This window comes from Pseudophryne corroboree, chromosome 7 (assembly GCF_028390025.1).
Source record: "Pseudophryne corroboree isolate aPseCor3 chromosome 7, aPseCor3.hap2, whole genome shotgun sequence".
Taxonomy (NCBI): Eukaryota; Metazoa; Chordata; class Amphibia; order Anura; family Myobatrachidae; genus Pseudophryne; species Pseudophryne corroboree.
This window is the reverse complement of record NC_086450.1, coordinates 438,827,314-438,841,206: the sequence shown is the minus strand read 5'-3', so window position 1 is coordinate 438,841,206 and position 13,893 is coordinate 438,827,314. Positions and strand designations below refer to the sequence as shown.

The following is a 13,893-nucleotide window of genomic DNA, read 5'->3' as shown; positions in this document are numbered from 1 at the left end:
GGCACTCACTATATACATCCAATAATGTTTGTATACTGGCCCTGTTGCCCTCCTTTTAAAGTGCGCTCACACATCGTAGATGTCACAAATACATACAGGGAATCTCGATCAATGGGTGTCAGACTATACTTAATGACAACATATGACAGCGCATATTTCTCTTTCATCCATCTGGGGGACGCTGCGCACTTACTAATGGGTTAGAGTGTGTGGGATTGGGAGTTTGGCACAGAACCTATAAAAAACTAACTCCTCCCCCCTCTAACCCCTCCCATCTCCTTCCTGCTCAGCAGATTACCTCAGTTTTAGTTTTGTGCCTGAGGAGTACAGGCACAGATTCCTTCAGTGTAGATTTTAGTTAGGTTTCTGTTGTTTATTTTGATTTTACTTATGTGTGCTTAGTCCCTGTTTACAGGAGACACGTATACTAGGAGTGGGGTTAGTTAGTTATGTGTCTCCCACTCCCCAGAGCCTCTAAGAAGCCACCATAATATTAGTCACTGGGGCTTACTTGATGCAGGATGGATTTCCTAGGAGGCACTGTACTGGTAAGACAGCCACAACCTGCCTGGGCAGCGTTGGGCTGTTATTGCATATATGGTATTTATAATAATTGTATTTATTATTGTGCAGCGCTGGTGTATGCGGACCCCCCTCCCTGCTCAGAGCGGACGGAGCGGTTCAGTCCCGCTTCCGCCGCTCATTTCATGGAAGCCGCGTCTTGTCAGACAGCAGCGGTAGTCATTTCAATGATTTTACGGAGCTCAGTTGCGGGGGTGGGGAGGCTGTACCGCGGCGGGACGCAGGAGGATGTTGTGTTCGCGCCCCGTTCTCCCGCCCAACAGCGTCTTACCGCCGCCGTCCTCACTCTGTGGGGGCAGGACTCAGCTATAGGCGCCATCTTCTATCTCTGCAAGAGACCATCCGTCAGGTCAGCGGGGGATACTGCGCTGCACATAACACAGCGTCTCACCCTGTTAGTACAGGCGGAGAGCAGCAAAAACAGCAAGTATAACACAGCCCTTTCATATGCTCTGGAGCTCGTTTATTCTAAGGGATTCTTTAGTGCTCTTTAGTGATCCTTTAGTACATATATTTCGGTAATCTCACTGTAATAGAGTTATTTTTACCTCACCCTGTTTATTACACAGGCAGGGATTTTTTCTTAACTAGTGTTGTGCTATTCTAAATTGACAACAGTTGTTTACATCATGTTATAAAAGGAGCATTATAGCTCAGTCTGTAGAGCTGGACCACAGCACAGAGTTATGAGACATTATTGTGTGCTATGATTGTGGCATTGTATATTCCATGGTTGTAAACAGCAAATCTCCTAAAGGAACGACAAGTTCAGTAGTTTACTACACAGGAGCTCCAATAGCTTTGTGGGCTAATGCTGTGTATTAGTAAGATAGACTAAACACAGGTTTGATTCCCATATACATTAAATTGCACAATGTGGCTCCAGACTTCCTAAAGGTAGCACGGACACAGGTACCCCATGCTCCAGGACACCAGTTGCAGAGCAGCCGGGAGGTTCCAGGGATCAGTTTATGCCTCTGTGGGCCAGACACATCTCAATCCAGAATAATACAGATGGAGTAGTGGTTAGCATTGCTGCCTCACAGCACTGAAGCCATGAGCTTGTTTACATAGAAGTATATGAATATACCAGGCAGGTTTGAGTTGCTCTACAGTCTTGGCCTCTGTCACCTCTCATGGGAGGCTGTTCCACTTGTTCACTACCCCTTCTGTGAGGAAATATTTTCCTTAAATTTCCCCTGAACCTGCCTCCCTCCAGTTCAGTGTATGCCCCTAACTGTGTGAAGTTATATATGTATATATATATATTCCCTGCACTTGCAGGGATGGGGGTTCCAGGACCGGTCCACAAATACCGGTATTCTTTGAGTATATTTTTCCTTACAATATGTCAATGTAATGGGTCTGGTACTCTGTTTACTACTTAGCCGCTAGTCTTGGTAAAAAGATCACTACTTGACCTTTTGGCTAGGATCAAGTGTAGTATCTGTTCTTATCAGTTTAATATCTGATACGTTCCCTATGTGGGGGCCATGTATTAAATATATGTTTAGAACAGAAAAATGGAAGAAGAGATTGCTCCGTCCACTCCACGCATTGACTCGGTATTGCAGTACCTCCGGGACCGATGCACCTTTCAAAACAAGGACAGACTATTTCTATTTCTTGTACACTATGTACTTATGATTTGCCAAATGGCTGAGCAAAGCTCCTTAATCAGTTCATACTGTGCAGCGAGTCTGGTCTTTGACAGACAATATAGCTCCTTTACTTCAGAGGCGTTTTAGAGGCTTCATCTACAGAAAATGGTGAGATAAATCCTGTCAGTGAGGATCCTTCAGGATAGAAATAAGAAATAATCTACTGAATTTCTTGGTTTCCACCTCTTCCTTCACGTGAGAGAATGTTGATGGAAGTCTGACTACACACCTGATGAAATAGTTTATATTTCCAGGGAAATGTGTCTGTCTCTAATACATACTGTTTTCGGTTCAATTTCGGTGTTCTCAGTATTAGAGACAGTATTTCTTTATCCTTTCGCTGATGAAGACACTGATCTAATGAAGGTTCCACTAATAATTAGTGGACGCATCCATCATGGGAGAGCCTAAGGCAACTGTCTTTACTAAAGTACAGTATGTGACCTTAACAGTCACCACAGATTGACAACGGTGAGGCCGTTATTATATTAGTATTCATTCTGACAGGAATATTCCTACGCCCTCTCCGAGCTTATGCATGAATCTTTAAACCGGTTGCATTATGCAAGTTATCCATTCTTGGGGCAGCTGATCCTTTTCAAATTATCCATTGACTGTTTTGGTCTCTCAAGCTCTATTCCCTATCTATTTATTATTGCATCTTTTCCCTGGCTATGACACCCTTCTATTCATTTTGGTTGCGAATCGTAAAATTCTGCTTCCAAATTAAAGCGTACTTTGCAGGCGGGAGCAAGTAACTCTATCAGTAAGGTGTATGCCTGCGGTATAACAGGTCGTGGGTTCTCATCCTGAGGATAATAGCTGAGAAATGGGTATTTTAACCTATGTCAGAAAAATGGGTATTCTTTTGGGAGGCATTTGTATGCCTAGAACACGGACTTCCAATGTGCCCTCTGCAGGGGCCACGGAGTCGGACAGTCTGGTTCCCAGTGGGGAGGACACCAGCTTTCTCAGAGTCCACTGATCCGTTGGATGTACTGAATTTGTATCACGAACATATATTCTGAATCTTGGGGAACACGTACCAAGCAAGAATCTTTAGTGCCCATCTTAGACGGGCTCTAATCATTGCAATCTGTTCGCTATCTAACAGGAGTATTCAGTCCAATCCTTTTTCCGTCATCTGGGCATCGCTACCATTTTGGGTCAGTTGTTAAAAAAAAAAAAAAAGCAGCTGTCTCATGCACTTTTTTTCTACAACGGACCTTAGTTCTGGATTTCTTCCTTCGCAGAAGATGTTATTCATGGGTATTCTTTTCGATACCTGGTATCTCGAATGTTGGCGGAGTGCAGGATTTACTGACCAGAATAGACTCAGGGGTCAGACATACACTTCCTCTGCAGGACAGTGGTGATTTTATAGGTGGCTCCATTCCCCCGGTCTCCCGCCTGGTTTCTTCAATCTCAGATTAAATGTTATTAATCTCAGGCAGGATTGAGTTTACGTAGGCAGCAGTTTAGTTTCTCTATTAAAATACCAAGATATTTTCATTGGTCGATCTTTTCGTTGGGCTACACAATCCAGATCTAACTTATAGGACTTCATTCTGTCTCGACATGGAGGGTCATAACCACAGTCAAAAGTTTCAGACATTACGGTTTTTTGGTTTCAACTCTGGCGTTTTCTATGAAACTGATGTCCGAAGTGGAAATATCACTTCCAATCTACGGGCGATCTACAACGCCTTGACTCCAGCTCAATGTCTTCTACAGGGTCTATCCACTGTGACCTATATCAATTGTTCTGTGACACTTGTAGCTGGAGAGACATCGGAACAGTATCTAACATATGCAGAGGGCGGAATTTTGGATCCCGGCAGTGTCTGTCATCTCCAGTTCCAGAATGGGCAACTGGGAAGCAGATTTCCTGAATCTTCAGGCTGTTCTTCCTTAAAGTATGTGAAATCAACAGGGATTTCTGGCTTTGGTGTGTCTATAACTAGCCGACATAGACCTCAGGGCTTCATTGGTACTGTGATCGTTTCGGGAATCCTCTTGTGGCAATCGTAGACGCCGTGTCAGCTCCTTGTCACTTTCATCTAGCATATTTATTCTGCCTCTGGCAACATCTAGTGAGTACCTCAACGCATTTGACCGCTTCGGATTTGCCTGTTGACTCTGTTCTGCAATGTTATGGCCCAGAGTGACCAGGGCTCCTTACAGGGTACCTTTTCGGCCAGCTCTCCACTCTCAACCTTTACGTCATCACCGGGATTTTGTCTATTCTGCCGCTGACGGCGTGATTGTGGAAAACAATGTCATCAAGCCCTACTACGTTTCTGGCTCTCTAACCAATCACAGTGCCAGAACACTTGTCATCGTTTGTGTGTATTTAACGGTCACTCAGCTGGAGTTCTTAGTCCTTTCCGCCTCTTATCTTTTCTACAACACAGTTGTCAGAACTACTTTGTCTTCTTATCTTAGCAGACTGGGTTCTGCTCTAGAATTTACTTTCCAGAATGGCTCCTGTTTCTCCTTTCCGGCCTCTGGACTCTGGTTGAGTTGCGGTTTCTTTTCTCTTACAGTGTTTTGGTTTATGCAGTTAGGGTGGTTTTACTTACAAACCACAAGTTGTATTGGTTTTTCCTCTCCTTAAGCACATTGGGCTTCTTGTGTCGTCCCAGGCTTGTCCGGGGCGGGTCGGTAATTGGCCTTATTGGTTGTTGTTCAAACCTTAACTCTTACCTTGTTGGGTTTGTTTGCTGCACCCAAGCGTGGCTGGCTGGCCAATAAGAACAGGGTGATGTGCTGGGTTAATTCTGCTATTCAGCAGGCTTAGATTTCTTAGGCGTTGCCTGTTCCTGATTCCTTAGGGGCTCATTCGACTCGACCTGTTGGAGCCTCTTGGGCTGTTCACAGTGGTGTATTCGTCGAGCAACTGCGTAGAGCGACGACCTAGTCGTCCGTACATACCTTCACGAAATTCTTCCGTTTTTCATACTTTTGGTTTGGAGACTGCCTCTGTTAGGCATCAAAGTTTGCAGACTGCTATGTCGTCTGTGTCTCCCTCCTCTAATTAGCTTGCTTTGGGAAATCCCATTAGTAAGTGCGCAGCGTCCCCCAGATGGATGAAATAGAAATAGGGATTTTTGTTTACTTACCGTAAAATCTCTTTCTCTGATTCCATCTGGGGGACGCTGCGATCCCTCCCGTATATATATTCTGTTCTGCCTCTTCCGGCTTTGCTAAACGTTAACTGAGGTAATCTGCTGAGCAGGAAGGAGATGGGAGGGTTTAGAGGGGGGAGGAGTTAGTTTTTTATAGGTTCTGTGCCAAACTCCCAATCCCACACACTCTAACCCATTAGTAAGTGCGCAGCGTCCCCCAGATGGAATCAGAGAAAGAGATTTTACGGTAAGTAAACAAAAATCCCTATTTCTGCTGCAGGGTACACTGGGCTCCACTGGGAATGACATTGGAGTGTAGAGTAGGATCTTGATCCGAGGCACCAACAGGCTAAAAGCTTTGACTGTTCCCAGAATGCATAGCGCCGCCTCCGCATATTTTAATGTTAGCTATTATGCATAAAATGGATTCTTATCTCAGTGGATTAATGTTACTGAGCATTTATGATATAATTAGCGCTGTCAACATTGAAACATTTGTATTTGTTTATGTATTATTGTTAGTCTGGATACGGGCACTGTGGTGACGTCCGTATCCGACGCCTGACAGCGGGAGACGCCGTAGACCCGGCAGGAGATTCGTGGTGATGGGTGCACTATATAGGTGAGTGTTTGTGAATATGTTTGTTATCTTGATGAAAATGCTTATGCATTGAAACGTTGACCAGAAGCTTTGCAGCGTCTAGTCTGGCACTTCTTAGATGTCACAGAGTAGTTGCCCGGGTGCCCTCAGTACGATGGTATATATATATATATATATATATATATATAGCCTACCTGACCCTCTCCATCAGGGAGAAAATGCTCTGTTCCTGGACTTTCCTTGTAATGTATGATTGCCATCACCTGTGGTGAAACACCTTTCTTATCAATTAACTAGCTCACCACAGGTGCTGGCAATCATACATTACCAGGAAAGTCCAGGAACAGAGCATTTTCTCCCTCATGGAGAGGGTCAGGTAGGCAAGTATGATATATATATATATATATATATATATATATATATATATGCATACCCTCCAACATGACCCGTCCCGCTAGGTACAAAATGCTCTGGTTCTGAACTTCCCTCTTAATTTATTATTGCCATCACCTGTGAAGAAACAGCTTTCTTATCATTTAACTAGTTCAACACAGGTGATGGAAATCATAAATTAAGAGGGAAGTCCAGAAACAGAGCATTTTGTACCTAGTGGAGCGGGTCATGTTGGAGGGTCTGTATATGTGTGTGTGGTTTTTTTTTAGCTAAGCAATCAGTAGTTTACTGAGTGCACCTTTAGACTATAATCTATAGGTGCACTCGGTAAACTACTGATTGCTTCATATATTCTCTCTACTATAGATATATAGATCAGTGAGAGGCTGCTGCACTCACAGGTCTTGTAATCCGTAAGCATGTTATATACTTGTCCACCTCATCTTAGCAGGACACTCCAGTCCATATACAGGTCAAAGTTTCATTTTATTGCATTACATTTTGTCAAGACATACAAAATTTTATGTAATGAAATGTTGACCTGTATATGGACTGGGGTGTCCTGCTTATGTGAGGTGAATAAGCCTATAACCTGCTTATGGATTACGAGACCTGTGAGTGCCGCAACCTTTCACTGACTATATTACTGAAGGCACCCAGGTATATTTAATGTTATGGAATATGAAGTCCCATTCATTTTCTGTGTGTTTGTGTATATATCTATCTCCCTCATTGTTTTTTTTTTTTTTTTGAAGGGACATGCAGCAACACTGTCAACACAGTACTAGCAGGAGGAGGCGGTCCAGCCAATCCAGCGCCTCTTCTCACCTTTTCTTCTCTCTGATGCTGTTGCCCGACGTCACAATCCAATGGAAACCAGAAGAGGGGAACCGCTGCTGCCAGTGCTGAAAGGGGCAACCGCCGCTGCCTAAGGTACCCAGTTCCTCTTGTACTGAAGGGGGGCACACGCAGTGATGCTTGTACTTGGGTGTACGGGGTCAAAACGAGGTACACAGTAACCACCTGTACCCCCTCTCTCGCTACCCAGGCCCCCTCTCTCAACCCTCTGTGTCACTTCCCTTTTTTCCCCTCTCTCTCTCTCGACCCTCCCTCTCTCTCTCTCGACCCTCCCCCTCTCTCTCTCTCGACCCTCCCTCTCTCTCTCTCTCGACCCTCTCTCCAATCTCTTCTTTCTCATGAAATATTTCTCCACCGTCTGTCTTTGTAACCTTTTTCTTCCATGTATGTAGGTATTTCTAGTTATTTATGTCAGTGTATTTTTGTCACACTATCTGTACAGAGTATACAGCCTGGTCAGCACATGTCACATTATCTCCACGGGACGCCGTTGGGGCTCATTCACGCACGGCAGACTAGAAGGCACAAGATTTGCAAGCCTACATTAAGGTAAGGCTCATGTTCTTTCTTGAAAAGAGGACGTTGTCCTGAAATGTTGTCTGGTGGTGGATATGAGACTCTGAGTGTGCCATATCTTTCCATAAGCCTTCCGTTGAATTTAAGGAAGGGCACCGGAGCAGACAAACTGTATATTCGTGTTCTGAATTGATAGCGTAGCACAACAATATCCAAATGGACAGCAGGTGACACTCAGAGTATTCTTAATAGTTAACATTTTTTCCCTACTTTTCAGGGGACACAGCCTGATGAAACTGGGACTGAGTGCTGCCTGCTTTTTTTTGTTTGTTTGTTTATTGTGGTGATACACTGCTTATGAGGATGACAACGGAACAATAACATTTTAAATCAACTTGTGAGTGCCGAATCTATGTACTATGCCAGTGGTTCTCAAACTGTATGCCGTGGCACCCTGGGGTGCCTCAGGACACTTGCAGGGGTGCCCTGGGTTGGTGGTCCAGGACCAATTCAAATTATATATGGTCAATGTAATGGTCAAAACCAGTGTTGGTGGCTGCCAGTCATAAAATATGTGGCCAAACAGAAGCAAATCTTGTCCATCATCGCACAATTACACCTAAGGACAATTTAAATTAATTTAATATTTCTTTCTAAATTTAGCAATGCATTTAGCTTAGGGTGCCACGACTAAAATAAAGTTTGAGAACCAATGTACTATGCTGTATATATGTGTGTATAAGTACACAGACACACACATATATACACTTGAACCTGGATAAGTGGGAATCCTCTTTTACTGGTACAAATTCCCTGTATTATTTAGTTTGCTTTGACTGCTAATATATGGTGCTGGCACGCCCAGTAGGCGGGGTTAGGCACGCCCAGTAAGCGGGTCTAGGCACGCCACTCCAGTCGTGCACCCCCTAATAAAATGTGCTGCGCACGCCTATGCCTGGACCTAATGTAATCAGTGTACTACTGTACTGTGTAGTGTAATGTCACATTTAAAAAAAATTAAGACAGTAAAATACACTACTGTATGCCCTCCTGAGTGATTAGGTGCAGGGTACTAGAATCAGTGTCGGATTGGGGCATGAAGGGCCCACTGGGGGAATGCAGTGATAGGGGCCCATACTTAGGGGTGTGACCAGCCTACAAAGCGGGTGTGGCCAGACTCCACAGAGGATTGAAATACACAGTTCTCTTGGGCAGTGTGATGCAACACATATCTATCATGTATAACACAAGTGCACAGTCTGTAACCTGATCCCTAGAAGAAAGAGTGGGCCCTCAGGCAGTGGGGCCCACTGTGGTTTCCCCTGTACCCCTGTGGGCCAGTCCAACCCTGACTAGAATGAACAATTCCATTGATGTGTATACTGTATTTCTTTTTTTACAGGGGTGGCTAAACAGCGCCATACAAGGTGGGAAAGGCGGCGCCGCAGAGCTTGTATGTATTGTCAAGTTAAGTACAGTACAGTACTGTACAATTGTGATTTATACAGTATTTCAATGTGCCCCACCCCCTCTGCCCTGACCAGCCAAGATAACTCAATACAATCTGGACAGGAGGGAGGGTAGGACACGTCCTGTGAGATCCAGTGGACGGGAGGTGCAGGACGGCGGTGGAGTCTGGTGGGTGGCAGGCTGCACAGCGTCACCTATGCCTTCATGGAGCTGGAGTCAGGGGAAGGTGAGCAGGGGGAGCCAGGCAACATCTCAGCCTCCTGAGGACGCTCAGTGCTGGCTGGCATATAAAAAATGAGGTTGCTGGGCAATCCCAGGATTGAATCCCGGACAATTTTAGGTCAGGATCCCGATGATTCATATCTTGTCCACCCTAGTTGGACCATTATGTTTATTAGAAACAGTACAGTACAGTATGTTACTACTGTATGAGTCTATTTCAAAGTGATCATGTCCAACGACAGGGGCGTGTGCCTGCTTTTCCGGGTCCAGCTCTGTTACAGGCAGTTATAGGACATGGCAGCAGCTGCACTGGGCAGGATTCTTGTGGCCTGTGCCAGCCTCTTTTGCTGTGCCATGTTCAGGTCTGGATACTGGGGAGTGCTGTGCAAGGGGAGGTGAGTTTCTCCCCAGGGTAAGGGGGATACAGGGCTTCAGGATGGTGTGGGAGGGCTGGCAATGCATGAAACAGTCTGTGGGCTGTGTGTGGTAGGAAGGAGAGATACTGTACATACTTTACTGTATTTACTGTATACTGTACTGTATATACTGTAGAAAAAAATATATACTGTATACAGTACTGTATATACTGTACTGTATATTGTATATATTTATTTATTAACTATTTCTTACTGTATATACTGTAGCACAACACATTTCAGTGTGCAGCTGTATACAGTACTATACCATACTGTATATACTGTATACTTTATACTGTATAATTTATACACTACAGCGTCATGGTACTGTTATTTTTTCCACAGTACCACCACCACCTGCCCGCCCGCAGCCACCCCAGGCCCAGGAGGAGGAGGCACCAGGCCCCAGCTCAGGTGGTAAGCACACTACTCTCTGATTTCTGCCTCGCTTCCCAGTGGTATTGTGTAATGAGAATTCTGGTCTGACTGTCACCCTAACACTACTGTTCATGTGTCCTGGATACTGTACAGTACATGTTACAAATTGACAGCTTCATTTACGGTACTGTTTTTTTTTTTCACAGTACTATCACCACCTGCCAGCCCGCACCCACCTCAGGGCAAGGAGGAGAAGGCCCCGCCAGGCCCCATCTCATCCGGTAAGCACACTACGCTCTGATTTCTGCCTCGCTTCCCAGTGGTATTGTTTAATGAGAATTCGGGTGCAACTTTCATGACTTGGGATCCCGGAGGTTGAGATCCCGGTGCTGGAATCCATACACCCCTGAAAATGGTGGCGACAATGGCTTCAATTGGGTGGGAGATCAGCCAGGGAAGGGAGAGTTAAGTTTAGGCACCACCAGGGGGGACTTAGGGTTAAGCACCAATGGGTAGGTTTAGGTTTAGGCTGCAGGAGAGGGAACTTTCGTGTTAGAGGGGAGGGGGGTACTACAGAATCAATGGTGCAAGTAGACATTTTTTCTTAGGGTTACTGGTAATTAAAATAGGTGTGGTCACACAAAACTAGGGGAGTTGATACATGACAATAGGGGCATGGCCACATTATGCCACACACAATAATGCCCCTTACACAGTATCCCAAACACCGTAATGCCTTACATATTATGCCACACACAGTAATGCCAATTACATATTATGCCACACACAGTTATGCTACTGACACCATTTTATGTCCCACACACAAAAATGCCCCTTATAAATTATGCACCAGTGGTGGGCTGATGGTACTGCATACCACCACCAATTTCTTACTGGTACTCTGTACCACCTTACTTTCAGCACTGGGTACTATACAGTACTTAACGAATCCCTGTTGGGATTTTTGCATTTGGGATGCCATCGTAGGGATACTGAGCACCAGCATCCCTAATGTGGGGGTTATGATAGGGAGCGAGTAGGGTTAGGGTTAGGCTGCAGGCATGGGTGGTTAGGTTTAGGTAGCGGCATTCTGATTGCAGAAATCCCAACAGGGTGAGGTACAGTATCCAAACCCTCCTCCACTACCCCCTAACCCTCTATTCATACTATGATTCCGGCCTCGGCATTCTGAATGTCGAGATCCAAACAGCTGGTATTTTAAATGCAGGTACAGTACGTCCCCTACCAATGGACGGTCATTCTACAGTACGCCTATTAAGAATGTCTCTTTGCCTCCTGTACTCTACTTCCAGTAACACTGTACTACTGTAAAGTACTGTACAATACTGTAGTACTGTAATAATGATGTAAAATGTGCCTTATCTTTCTTTGTTTATAATTTTTTTTATATTCCACTCAGAAATCATCATGGTGGCATAGAAGGCAGAGGAGGAGGAGATCTCAGCCCAGTCCAGTAGGTAATCTACAGTACTGTACTGTACTGTACGTGTTCTACCAATGGGTTGGGTTTGCGTGACCAGTGGTCATGATTCCAGTGGTTAGGTGACTGAAAGTGGCACCCTGATTGCAGAAATCCCAACAGGATTGAGGTGAGTATAATTTTATTCACAGGTACACCGTGGATTCTACTTGGACAAGTGGACAGAGGTCGGCGTGTGAACATAGGTAAGTATGTGTGTGTCGACATGTGTGAAATAAACTTTTACTCTCACGGTGTGCGTGTCCTGTTTTTATTTGGGTATTTTTTTCCCAGTAGAACTACAGGTACCAGCGGGCCCGTTTTTCTCCCGCATGATGGTACTTGTGGTTCTCCAAGTACCAGCTTGCGGGGGAGGCTTGCTGGGACTTGTAGTACTACTGGAAAAAACAATATTCTTTCAATTTTCTCAAGGCTATCAGCCCCCCATCCGCAGCCCTTGGATGGGGGGGACAGCCTCGGGCTTCACCCCTGGCCCTTGGGTGGCTGTGGGGGGGACCCCTTGATTGAAGGGGTCCCCACTCCCCCAGGGTACCCTGGCCAGGGGTGACTAGTTGAATATTTAATGCCACGGCCGCAGGGCGCTGTATAAAAGTGACCCCCGGCTGTGGCATTATCTGTCCAGCTAGTGGAGCCCGATGCTGGTGTAAAAAATACGGGGGACCCCTACTCTTTTTGTCCCCCTGTATTTTTTGCACCAGCACCAGGCGCAGAGCCCGGTGCTGGTTTTAAAAATACGGGGGATCCCCTGTCATTTTTCCCCCTGGATTTTTAGAACCAGGACCGGCTCGAAGAGCCCGAGGCTGGTTATACTTTGGAGGGGGGACCCAGCGCAATTTTTTTTCCGGGTTTTTTACCGTTTTTTCCGTTTTTTTAAAAATCGGATCAAAATCCGTCAAATCGGCCGTTTTTCGACAGCGGGACTGTCGAATCCGTTTTTTATTGAATATGTTGAATTCCGGCACCCACTTGCCGGAATTCGACGGTCAAATTGTGTTGAATTAAAAAACGGGCGAAAAATTGCCGCGATTCGCCGCTAATTGCATATACCCCATTGTGTCCTTTTTCTGCTAAGAAACAGAGTAGTGCTTTGGTATCTAGTTCAGATACCTCCAGCGATGGTGAACAGAGCAGGAGATCATCCACATATTGGATGAGGGTGGAGCCACCTGGTGGTAAAAAGTGGCTTAATTCCTCATGCAATGCCTGGCCAAATATGGCAGGGGCATCAGTAAAGCCCATTGGGAGGCGGGTCCAGGTGTACTGCTGTCCTCTGTAGGTGAACGCAAACAAGTACTGACTGTCTGGATGTATAGGGACAGAGAAAAATGCTGAGCATAAATCGATTACAGAAAAATGTGAGCTATTGGGAGGGACTTGCATTAGGATGGTAGCTGGATTTGGGACCACAGGAAATAGGGAGAGAACTGCAGCATTCACGGCTCTCAGGTCCTGCACAAACCTCCATGAAGTGGTCTGTTTTTCCTTTTGTGTCCCTTCCTGTCATTCTATCTGAGCCCCCGCAGGCCCCCATTTCTTCTTTTTAATTGGTAGGATCGGTGTATTTGCTGGGCTTATGGTTTTAACAATCACCCCTTGTTCCAAAAGCCTTTGGAGCACGGGGAAAATGCATTGTTCTGCCTCTGGCCAAAGGGGGTACTGGGGAAGCCTGGGAGGTTGCTTATGTGGCTTAAGCTTGATATGTACAGGCTCTACCAATTTTATGAGTCCTACATCTGAGCTGTCTGTTGTCCAGAGCTGTTCAGGGACTTCTGACAACCAGTCTGGCAATGTCTGTAAAAGAGGCATGAGCCTATTGTCCTCATTCTGCCAGAGGGCATCCTGCACAGTGTCAGCGTGCTGCTCTGGGACATGCAAAAAGACCCCATCGGGTGAACAACTAATAGTACATCTAAGTTTTGCGAGGAGGTCATGACCTAGCAAACTGACAGTGGCACTAGTGGATAACAAGAAAGAGTGCGTGTTTGTTAGTGGACCTAATGTGACAGTCAAGGGCTCTGAAAGTGCCATTTCTATGGGACTGTTCGAGATTCCTACTGCAGTGACAGTTTTGTCAGAGGTAGGAAAATCCTGACTACTTGCTATTAATGAAACAGAGGCTCCGGTGTCTATTAGGCAAGAAATTGGCTTATTATTTATGATTAAATTT

General features: G+C 45.4%; 1 long non-coding RNA gene and 1 other non-coding gene across 2 annotated transcripts in view; both read left to right on the top strand.

The window, feature by feature from the left end:
- Positions 1 to 254: 254 nt before the first annotated feature.
- LOC134945550 (uncharacterized) overlaps positions 255 to 13,893 on the top strand; it is a 44,117-nt gene continuing 30,478 nt past the window's right edge. The window contains exons 1-8 of the long non-coding RNA XR_010182131.1: positions 255 to 548; positions 5,894 to 5,993; positions 7,121 to 7,298; positions 7,666 to 7,772; positions 9,142 to 9,166; positions 10,193 to 10,264; positions 10,432 to 10,506; positions 11,646 to 11,699. This is a non-coding gene — a long non-coding RNA (uncharacterized LOC134945550). The remainder of the gene's footprint in view (positions 549 to 5,893; positions 5,994 to 7,120; positions 7,299 to 7,665; positions 7,773 to 9,141; positions 9,167 to 10,192; positions 10,265 to 10,431; positions 10,507 to 11,645; positions 11,700 to 13,893) is intronic.
- On the top strand, positions 1,991 to 2,181 carry LOC134946668 (U2 spliceosomal RNA). The gene has a single exon (XR_010182318.1). It is a non-coding gene; the product is annotated as a U2 spliceosomal RNA (small nuclear RNA).